At 37.6% G+C, this 12,196-nt stretch overlaps 1 pseudogene; it reads right to left on the bottom strand.

Annotated features, from left to right (window-relative positions):
• Positions 1-8,952: 8,952 nt before the first annotated feature.
• Positions 8,953-9,663, bottom strand: LOC149149453 (cytokinin dehydrogenase 3 pseudogene; annotated as a pseudogene).
• Between the last annotated feature and the right edge of the window lie 2,533 nt (positions 9,664-12,196).

Below are 12,196 nucleotides of genomic sequence, written 5' to 3'. Positions count from 1 at the left end.
GCAGTCTCAGCAAAATGTGTGACAAAGTGCAATTAAGAAAGGATGACTGTGAAACATCGTTATTTCACCATGGTTTGGTTAAATTGCTAGTGCTGGATGGTCTTCAGAAAATTGGTAAAGACTGGAACTCTTTCATCTTCATGGCTGGTTTCCAAAGTAAAACAGGTCTTACCCCACAGCCAGTTAAGGAAAAAGAAAAATCAGTAGATGAAGAGCCCACAATAGCCCAGCTTCAAAAAGAGGCAAAAGATAAAAAGAAGGCCAAGTCACAACTGAAAAAATCAGTGAAGCCATTGACCATTAAAGAGCAGCCTCAGCCATCATCAAAAGAAGAGGCTAAGCATAAGAAAGCTGTTCCTGGACCAAGTGAATCTGAAAGAGTGCCTAGAGCTAGGACAAGGAGTCAAGTAAGTAAAGAAAAAGGCAAAGCATTGGCTGTTGAGGAAAGCCCGACATCTAAAGCCAGCTTGAGTGATTTGCTTGAGGTCATTGAGTTTGAGCAGGTTGAACCAGTGCATCTTGAACCAATGCACATTGGTTTGACTCAATCGTCACCAGAAAGCACTAAGAAATCTAAAACTTCAAAAAGACTGAGGTTTGATGAACCCGGTGATGAATTTGTCCTCAAACCAAGAAGACCTGTTACAAGAAAACAAGTAAGGGAAGCCTCTAAACTGCCTGGAACAGAGGAAGTTGAAAAATTGCCTAGAACAGAGGAGGCAGAGAAAACCAAGCAGAAGCACACCAATAGAACAGTCATTATTTCCCAAGGAGGTAATGTTATAGCCATAAAGGACCAGCTGGAGGCAGAAAAGATTGAAATTGATAAGGTGAAGAAAGCCACTAGGGAGTTTGCAGTCAGATATGCAAATTATCGGAAAGCTGTGTTGAAAGGAAGTAAAAATCTAGTAAGCCAGGTGGATTCAGTAGTTGATGTCTACACATGGACGGTTCCAGCTCTCAAACAGGCCCAATTCATCAAAAAAATAAACATGTGTTTAAAGGCTGAGAACAAAGCCATGAAGAGGAGGATTGAAGACTTGGAATCACAACTAGGCCAGTGGAAGAAGGTGGAGGACTTAAAGGCTTAGCTAGATCAATTAGCTGATAAATAAAGTTGCTACTCAAAGAGAGGTATTGTTCTAAGTTTTGTAAAATTTTTGACTTAGTTTCATTATTTTGAAGACATCCAGACCCCTGTCATATAAAAAGGAGTTTTAGCAATTGGAGGTATAAGTAGTAAATACCTCAGAGAAAAGATAAACTGTTTAAATAGTTTCGCAGTTTCGTAGCGCGCTACGAAACTGCGAAACTATTGTAGGTGCTGTTTTTAATACAGGCAAACAGTTCGATGGAATAATCAGCAATTGTCAAAGGAAACATCCGAGGGACATTTAGGAGACCGAATGAAGCTAGCATAGCCAATCAGATGATGACAGGTGTTCCTTTGAAAAAGTGTAATGTTTTGGTTCAAGTTCAAGTTTTTATTGTAAAGGCACTTTATTACCGGTCATTAGGGTTTGGAAGGAGTTGCATACGAGGAGTTTTGGCTTGCACACCTGTTCATCAACGAAGCTTCCAACACATTTGGAAATATGGTGATGCTCATCATTTTTGGGACATTAAAGAACTGGAGACATGCTGCTACATTTTCGAAGAGGTAGTGGAAGACTGGAACCGGAAAAACAGGGGTTTTATCCTAATATTATTGAACCATCAACGCATCCAGCATCCAAAGCTAGCCTGGAACATTGAATCCTTTTCTCAGCTATCTCGGCCAAACTGAAAGGAGACAGGTGTCAAGGAGCAAGAAAGAATCATTCTACGAGGAGGATAGAATTAGAGTTTTAGTTAATAAGGACTCTTTAAAATTCCAGTTTAGCGCTTATTGTATTTAATGAGTCAGTTAAATAGCATATAGGGGTAATTAGTAGCAGTCATCGAGCTCCCCTCATGCTGGAGGAGGAAGCTCAAAGTAGTTAAGGATATGTTTCTATATATAGAGAAAACTTTGATGTAATGGAGGTTGGATATTTGAGAAAACAGAGTTTATTTTGGCTTGTGTAAAAACTTATTTTCAGTAATACAAATGACTGCTTTTCTTCTCAGGATTCACACAGTGTTTCAAATGCTCAAGATATATGTGGTTTTGTTTTATCCTTTATGTTTTACAACTGTATAGATACACAATCACTCAGAATTCACTTTGCTGCTCTGATTTCCTGTGTGTATTTGTAAGTTGAGGTTTCTATGAGAGGTATTTTGAGTGTTTAAACATTACATGCCTTGACTTCTATGAATGAGTAGTTTTATAGTTTGCTGAAATGATGATTAACTCCATGAGCCCAATGGAAGTCTTTGTAATGTCTGTCCAGCCAACATATGTGTTAAATTTACTTTGCAAGAGTTAGCCATCTCATCAATATTTAAAATCAATAACCCTTTGAGAGAGCCCTCTCAGGCTAAGGAGGCTAAGCCTTAGTCAAAAGTCTGGTTTGAAATAGTTACACAGAGTCTAACTGATCAGCAGCCTTTCAGTGCTTGATTTTGTGATAACAGGTATCACTTCTCATGACAAGATGTCCAATTTAAGACAAGGAGGAGCGTGCGGCGGGAAATTAAGACACGAAGTAAGAACTAGATTTGGGACGATCTACTGCCAAGAATGCATTAATGACTTAGAAATGGGGGGAACGGTCAAATTCAAATTCACAAGACACTATGAAGCTACCAAGGCTGGCCACGAGACAACACTTGTTTGTTTGAGATTTGAGCTATTACAAAGAGCACAAAGTGTTGAGCGCTAAGTAGTGTTTGAGCCCCCAAAGTCGTGTACAACTATAGACAGTTCGAACAAGATGACAACTACCAAGAGAGGTGTGGGTTTTATTGAAAGTACCACCAAGGAAGCCGCGCAGAGCCCTATGGTGCTGGTGGGGGATGCGCCAAAAATCTCGAAATCACCTCGGACACTGAGGCCCAAGAAGGACAAGCAGATAGCAGCACCAGTCTACATGTCCCCACAAAATCCGCGGTTTGGTAAACTTTCCATGGAGGAAAAGGGCAAGGCTATAAACCTTGAGACAAACGATGAGGAGGAGGACTTACAAGCTGTCATAGATGAGATATAGGCAGATGAAGAGATGACAGAAGACATATAGCCAGTGCGCGCTGCAGCTTAACTGCCTGAATACATTCCCCTGTGGAAAGGGAAAGTTAAGGTACCTAAGGATCTGGATGCCACTAAGAGTGCACTCCAAACCCTGCTCCTCCCAGATGGAGTTTTTCTCGAAGGCTCGGCCCTCGGCCGAGTGCCCACAATGAAATGTGAAGAATGGGACCTTGCGGATGGCAAAAATTTCCCACATTTACAAACTGAGAACCTCATGAAACAAAACAAGGAGGGGTCCGTTACAACGCTAGAACCGCAGAAATGGCTACATGGTGTGGAGAAGGTCGCGCTACTCCACCTCCTATGGATTCTTCATTTTGACCGCGCACCGATTACAATCTTTGTCATCAGGCAACTGCTTTTCCTAGTACACAATGGGTACTTGTGGCTGGAGGAGACCATTCCCATGACGATGGAGCTTATCCATAGGATTTCTCGGCTTCCCTGTAAGGGAAAGGACCCGGCAGAGATAGCTGGAAAAAGCGGAGATTTGGCGCTCGCAGAGGCCATGAAAAAAAGTATAAATTGGAAAAGAAGAAGTGAGGTTATGTCATCAGTAGCATTAAAGACAAAGGGGTGTGCGTAGCCACCCAATTGCTGGCCAAAAAGGTGATGAGAAAATGCCACGGCGATGAGGTACTAGCGCCTATGGTAGCATTGGTCGAACAGTGCTGTTATAGACATTTTTGGGCACTGCCACCCCAATCATACATGTCCATAAACCGAGGGCTTCTAAGTCCCTAAAAGTGTTTCTTCACACCCTAAAGGAACAAGGTTAGCTGATTACATCATCTCGCAGAAGTTCTCCACAGAAAACTGCTCAGAACTGGTCAAAGATGGACCATATAGACTGCCCAGTGCAAAGGGTGCGACGAATTTCACCTGCTCAGTGTAAAAGGTGCGATGCATACTAGAAAGCCCTTCTGTAGGGTGCGATGGGTGAGAGTAGACAAATGGAAAAGACAGTTTGCAAGGTGGATCGTCATGGAATATTCCAGAAACTTCTCCTATGACACTTGCCTCTCTGAATTCACCCAAGGATGAGTAAGAGATCATCAATATCCAAGTGGAATCAAGAATTATCAGAGAGAGGACAATAATCAAAATCCCAGAAGTTGAATCACCCCCCTGCAATCATCTATATATGGATCCCTCATCCCAGAGATCCAGAGGCTGGAATTTTGTATCTTGTAAGGAAGTGTTGTTGGTTTCTTGGTGGAATATCATAGTGTTGGGTGATCTAAGCTTTTCATGAGGTGAAGAAGGGATTTCATGCTGGGAGGATGATGCTAGGTCAGAACAATTGGTTGTAATTCTCTTTGCTATTCTTGATATTAATAAAGCTATTCAAGTTTTCCTCCACATTCTTGTATGTTTGATGATATATGCATCTGTGTGGTCAATATATATCTGGTCCTATATTTTTTATGATTGTAGATCTCTGTTCTTCGATAGTATTATGCTGCTTTGATTCCACAGGTGCTCTTTGAAGCTGGGTAGACGAAGGAAAAGCGGCAAAGATCTGTCAGAAGGGAGAGGAACCAAGCAATGAACCAAGCGCAAGACTGAGGTTGGTGTCCTTTGTTCCCCTCTTATTTAGTTCTCATAAAGGAAAGCGAAAGTAGTTTTAGTTTGTTTGTTTCTAAGATAGCTACCAGTCTTAGTGGGACTAGCAGCTCCGAGTGGACACTCGATTTCCTGATAAAAAAATGGCAACTCCGCTGGGGAGCGAATAGGTTGTTTGCTTTATAAACTTACAGACGGAGCCTGAAGTTAAGCCAGCTAGCCTTCGAACTGCATTTGCTATGCAAGTGCAAAGTAGATCAATGCTGCTTCAGTCTATCTCCAGGTTTTGTTTATAAACTGAATAATCGATTTGCAAACCTTCTAATTGCCCTAGTGGTGGCTCTAGTAACCTCATTAGATCAACCCCTGTGATTTATATTTATTGAACATCACTTGCTCGGCCTAAATCCCTGAACTGAGCTGCAAACTGTGACCAAAGACCAAGTAGAAGTCTCGTCCTGGTACCATCGCACCCTCTCTTCAAGGAAGTCTGTATGCATCGCACCTCCCATGTGCAGTAGGTGGGATGCATACTGGTTTCCCTGTGTAACAGGTGCGATGGTCAGAAAAGGCTAATTTTTCCTTCAGAATTTGGTTTTTCTTCACTCTCTTCAGCTCTATTCAGGAGTTTTTCTGTCTGTGATCAGTATACCACTGTGGAAACCTACTTCCTTTCCATCATTCTGCCTCCATTATGCAAAGAAATGTGAAGGTTTTTATGTATTGTGCGCCATTTTCAGTTCTCTTTTACAAATAAGTAGCATAATCAATTGTCGTCTTTTGATTTGAAAGTGTTGCAAGTGTCATTTTCAGTCAAAGAAAATAATTCTATTGTTCTTGATGGTTGATTATATAGTTACTCTTGTATTTGATTTGAATTAGTAAACAATGTAAACTTTGAAACGGGAACTATAAACTCAAAACGGGAACTCTGGCCAAAAAACCCCAAAAAAACATCAAAAACAGTGCTAAAAATGAAAAGTGTGTATACTGGAACGATGATTTTATTTTTTAGGGGTCAATTTTGAACATGTTTTAAAAATGGCAGTGACTACGAAATTTACTACGAAATTTTTGTGCAAAATATAGCTTCAAACGAAAAAGTGATGATACTGGAACGATGATTTTTTTTTTTAGGGTCAATTTTCAAACTTTAAAAAAAATGCTAGTAAAACCAAATTTTTATGTGCCAAACAAAGTTGTTTATGAGGAAAAAAACACATTAATGTTTTTGGTAGAATATCATTTTTCTTTTCTAAGTATAAATTCAACATGTTCTCAACCATAACATCAACATCAACAGTGCTATGTTTTTTTTTGTTTCAATCCCACCATCTACTTCATGAGTAACATATTTCAATCTCTTCATGTCAAACACCATCCATTGAATTAATGGTCGGATCAATAATCCAAATCTATTGCACGTGACAAGCTCCTACAATCTCTTATATAGAATCTACTGTATATATCAATGTTGTGTCATGAGCTTTCAATTTGGCTATTCATTTCACGTTTACTGGTCTCTAAGTGAATTTACCAATTATTAACAATTACCAATTATTAACAAGTGATATAGAGGTAATTACATACTATAATTGGCTCAATTAAACTAGTCAACAGTAAAATCAATTTAACAATTAAAAATTCTTACAATGATAAAACTAGTTTTTTATGTCTGCAAAAATTCAATTCAACAAATATACTATTTGTAGAAAATAAATCTATTACTAGGGCTACAATGTTGCTATATAAATTTACTACAACTACTTTTTATGAAATAATTGCAAGGGCTATTGAAAGAAACAAGGTATAACCACAGGGAAGAAAATAAGGTATACTTATGAGCCTAACTTTTAAAAGATATTCACATCTCTTACATATCTAACATTTAACCATCTAACACTTATACATTGACCCCATACTAAGTTCTCAAACTAAATTGTAGAGAGGCTCATACTTTAGGGACATAACAACATTTTACAACATAATTTAGAGATGTACAACATTTTGCCGAATTCCTCGGGGCCTTTGACCTCTAGGAGTATAACAACATTTTTCCTAATTCCGTAAACCAAATCCAACTATTAGATATAATAATTATTCATATAATCACCATAACAATTATGAGCCTTATAAAACTAATACTCCTCTTCATGTTTACTAAATTATACTATTTTTTAAAATATAATTAGAATTCAATCTAAAAAAACATGAAAAAAAAATGAACATGGAAAAAAAAGGTATTAACAAAATCTACCATATCCATAGGACTTCACTTTTCTTTAAAATGAAAAAACCTTTGATATATCCATAAAATATGGTATAAATAAAAACTCAATTCTTATTTAAAATGGATCAGGCCTTATATTGAAACATAAAGAGAGGGTATAAATAAAACTGGCATCTCCATGTGTAACCACAATCTAATTTAAAGCCTTAAATGGAACCATATGGAAAGGGTAATGATAAAACTTTTCACCATGGTCAAACCCTTATGGAACCATGAATAAAGAGGAAAATAAAACTTGCTATTGCTCTTATGTCTTTTTTTTGTTTCAATCCCACCATCTACTTCATGAGTAACATATTTCAATCTCTTCATGTTAAACACCATCCATTGAATTAATGGTCGGATCAATAATCCAAATCTATTGCACGTGACAAGCTCCTACAATCTCTTATATAGAATCTACTTTATATATCAATGTTATGTCATGAGCTTTCAATTTGGCTATTCATTTCACGTTTACTGGTCTCTAAGTGAATTTACCAATTATTAACAATTACCAATTATTAACAAGTGATATAGAGGTAATTACATACTATAATTGGCTCAATTAAACTAGTCAACAGTTAATACTAATATGTACAATAGTTTAAAATCAATTTAACAATTAAAAATCCTTGCAATGATAAAACTATTTTTTTATGTCTGCAAAAATTCAATTCAACAAATATACTATTTGTAGAAAATAAATCTATTACTAGGGCTACAATGTTGCTATGTAAATTTACTACAACTACTTTTTATGAAATAATTGCAAGGGCTATTGAAAGAAACAAGGTATAACCACTGGGAAGAAAATAAGGTACATCTAATAAAATACAGTGTGAATATGTTTTATAAAATACAATATAGTGGTTAAACAAGGTATAACCCTTAGATTTATGCATGTAAAATGTTATATGATGGCAAAACAAGAGTTTTGGAGAATGTAATTTTCTTGGAGATATAGTATTTTGTTTAAACACCATCATTTTAGTGAAGCTTCTGCCGAGAGGGAAGACTTAACTCCTTATGAAAATCTAAATGATATTCAAACAGAAATCTATATGATACATGCTACAAAAACATTCTTTCTTCATGGAGTGGGCTAGTGTCAAGAAATCATGCACGATATAAACGTCGAGTTCCATAGTTGCATATTACTACTTACCAAAACCTAGTTCTGAGAAAAACTTCACCACTGATGACATTCAATGGCGCGGACATAGAGGAACGGGGTATGTTGCTCAAGCTGGTTGACGTGGCCAATGGGGGCCATCTGTCTCCGTTGTTGGTTCCATTAATACTTTCAATATTTTGGAAACTTGACAACTCTCCTCATTTGGAGTGCGTCCACAACTCTGACTCTTTGACATATCCGAAACCTGAACCAGGGCAAATAGCGCCAATACATGCAGGCATCGGCATCACTTTACAATTTACAGCTCAATTTGTTTCAAACTTTACAATTTACAGCTCAATTTGAATCTATGTTTGTGTGCATCAGGATGTGCCATTGTTCGATGTAGATATTACGACGACTAGAATTGATTCTCAGAATCGCCGGGTGGCTGGTCGATTCTCAGAATCGACCAGCCACCGCCCTGCCACCACCCCGGTGGTGGCAGGGCGGTGGCTGGTCAGAATCGACCAACCACCCGACGATTTTGAGAATCACTATGTGAATAAGATGGGTGAGTGAATATTGCAAACAAAGCTTTGATGTTGACTTCGTAATAACCTGTAACAATTTCTAGCTGCAGGACATTGCTAATTTGCGGGCCGAAACGAAACGTCTGCCCAATTTACAGCTCAATTTGTTTCAAACTTTACAATTTACAGCTCAATTTGAATCTATGTTTGTGTGCATCAGGATGTGCCATTGTTCGATGTAGATATTACGACGACTAGAATTGATTCTCAGAATCGCCGGGTGGCTGGTCGATTCTCAGAATCGACCAGCCACCCGGCGATTTTGAGAATCACTATGTGAATAAGATGGGTGAGTGAATATTGCAAACAAAGCTTTGATGTTGACTTCGTAATAACCTGTAACAATTTCTAGCTGCAGGACATTGCTAATTTGCGGGCCGAAACGAAACGTCTGCCCACTTACTCCAGCATTAGACAGAGTCCCCCCAATGGAAAGATCAATATAATCAGTCCATGACCGAGGAGCAAGTCCTACAGCCTCTGACGCACCCCTCAGCACATCAACCCAAAAATCACCCGCCATTGCCTCTACATAGGGAATATCTGCGCCGCTTTCGTAAATAGTAACGATTCCTGTGAGTGAAGTCATGTTCACCACAATGCCATTCAATGCCATAGCCTGCCCACCGATGGAGTGGCCATTCCCTCTCGCAGCCACCGTTAAATTGGGAGACGTAGCTGCTATCCTTATCAGCTTACTGATATCATTCGCTGATGCTGGAGAGAGAACAGCAGCGGGCTTGTTGTGATATATGCCTCCAAAATCCTTAGATGCCTCTTGTATCGAAGGTCCCTTGAATATTATAGGACCCTCGAATTCTGCTGCTTCAAGCCGTTGGCATAATTGCTTATCGAGGTGGCCAGAGATCACACAATCTGCATATATGTCATCCCCTCTTAATCTCTTCACTAACGAAATCAACAAAAAAGGGACCAGCCACCTCATCTTCATCACTGATATTGCTCACGACACAAATAACAGAAGGATTATTCAAAAACTGTAGTACACAGGTGCTCATATTTATAGCATAGCTACAAAATTCGCCGGAATCATGCAAAAAAATCGGGAATTCGACAATACGTTTCGAATGGGGTATTCTTCGACGAAATTTGATTCGTCCACGTTGTTGGTTATTTGAGGACGTGCACGGTGTTGTTTTATAAAGAGTTGAGTGCTAGACTTTCTGGAGGACATGAAACGATGTGCTGGATTTTGTGAAGAGATGACTCTTGGCTTTGGCTTTGTGAAGAGATGTCTCTTGGCTTTGTGAAGAGATGACTCTGCTGAGAATGTATGGGCATAGAATGATGTGTTTTTAAAAGTTAAAAGTTAAAAAGTTGAATGATTTATAGAAATATTCTTCTCCTCGTATCTTTGGTGGAAGTCAACTGAAATACGAAATGAATAGCTCAGCAGATCGTGGCTGAGATTTACTCTCATCATCCGATCCTTGCTGTTCTATTGCAACCAAACTTAGCGTGCAATAAAATGCACAACTGAATCACATTATTTTTCTTTCAAATTGCAGAGCGTTTGTGGAAAGTGCCTGTACCAGTTAAGTCGCATGCTAGCTGGTTTGTCAGCTTGCATGTGGAAAGAGTATGTTAAATTTCTCTATTGCTTTTTTTAAGGTCGAGGAGTTAACTAATCAAATTTTAGGTCAATCATGAATCTTGAAAGATTTCCTCAGCATCCGCGTCGGTTTAAGTATTTTATTATGAAATAAATTAATAAACCTGTATTGTCAATTAGTCTAAAACTCCATATTAAACTTGTATTAATTTTTCCTTTCTTAGGATTTAAGAAATCAAATTTTTTGTCGCTTTGACATTTTGATAGATTTTATGTTTATCGGGTTAAGCGATTTAAGATTTTCCAAAATTTGGAATTTGATCAACAAAATTTTATGTGTATCTTGATAAATTAAAAATTTTGATAGATTTTATATGTATGTTGATAGATTTATGTATCTCTAGATTTTTAAAACGAAACGACATCTTTAATACGAAAAATTTTCCATCTATAAATTCCAGATAATCTTTTTTGGGTTAAAAATAAATAAAATCTATACAAAAAAATTTAACCCATTTGAAGAGAAATTTATCCTCGTCAAGGACCTTGAAATGCACATAGATCAAATTAGAAATAAATATGAATCATCAATTGCATTATTAAATTGATAAATACAACCACGCACAAAAGAATAATTACATAAATAATTAAAAATCGCACAACCATAAATTAATTACAATTTTAAATAAAATAACATCTACTTGAATAACTAAGCAATCTGAAATGCACATATGTCAAATTAGAAATAAATATGGTCAATTGCATCATTAAATTGATAAATACAACCATGCACAAAAAAATAATTACATAAATAATTAAAAATCACACAACCCTAAATTAATTACAATTTTCAATAAAATAAAATCTATTTGAATGACTAAGCAATTGGGTTATAGAATTATATGAGCCAAAGGGAGTGGGGCTGGACTTTGCAAAGCCTAGTTATGGTGGTAAGGGATTTGGGAGTGTTAATCTTTATTGCTTTTACTCTATGGCCGAGTTTTTCTAGTTTTTCTATGTCAGGCTCATACCTCTCATTTATTTTGGTAACTTTTGGTCTATTATTCACATGTGGTTCAATTTTTTATTTGTTTGGACAGCTAAATACCGCTCAGAAAAATACCTTATGGGATTAATGATGATATGTTTCTTCAATTTGTTTCAAACTTTACAATTTACAGCTCAATTTGAATCTATGTTTGTGTGCGTCAGGATGTGCCATTGTTCGATGTAGATATTACGACGACTAGAATTGACTGGGAAATTGCAGAGCTGATACAAAACCAGAGGGTTTTGAAAAAACTGCAAGGACAAATAGACAGAGTCGTGGGCGATGGTCGGCTGGTGGATGAATATGACATGTGGTAGATTCCATAATAGGATTACATCATGATGGAAGCTCTTCGTCTCCATCCGTTGGTTCTGTTGACGGATCCCCATTTAAATGAAAAGGTCGTGGATGTTGCAGGCTATAGAATCCCCTGTCAAATCATTATGTTTGTCAACATATGGGGTTTTGCACATGACCCAAATTGTGGGATGAGCCTTTCGAATTCAGGCCAGAAAGATTCGAGGACGGATCAAAAACCAATATAAATATCGGTGGGAATGACTTCAGATTCCTTCCCTTCTCCTCTGGGAGGAGTAAGCACCCAGCAGCGAACATGGAGTACGTTAATATGCAACACATTATAGCCCTTTTTGTGCACGCGTTCGAGAGTAAATCTATGGTTGAATGTATGTGTCTACTTTTAGTTGGAGAACAAGGTAGAATTCCAATGCAATTGCTTGATATCAGCAGATAGGCCCGACACAAAATGTTTGTAGTTTCTCCACAATTCTTCCACAATTCACAATTTATCTTCACCAATTTTTAGTTGCATTTATGAAATTATTAATCAAGTAT

Source organism: Pinus tabuliformis, chromosome 9, assembly GCF_031772625.1.
Source record: "Pinus tabuliformis cultivar Carrire ecotype Pingquan chromosome 9, CPIR1, whole genome shotgun sequence".
NCBI classification, from domain to species: domain Eukaryota; kingdom Viridiplantae; phylum Streptophyta; class Pinopsida; order Pinales; family Pinaceae; genus Pinus; species Pinus tabuliformis.
This window is presented reverse-complemented; position numbering and strand designations above follow the sequence as displayed.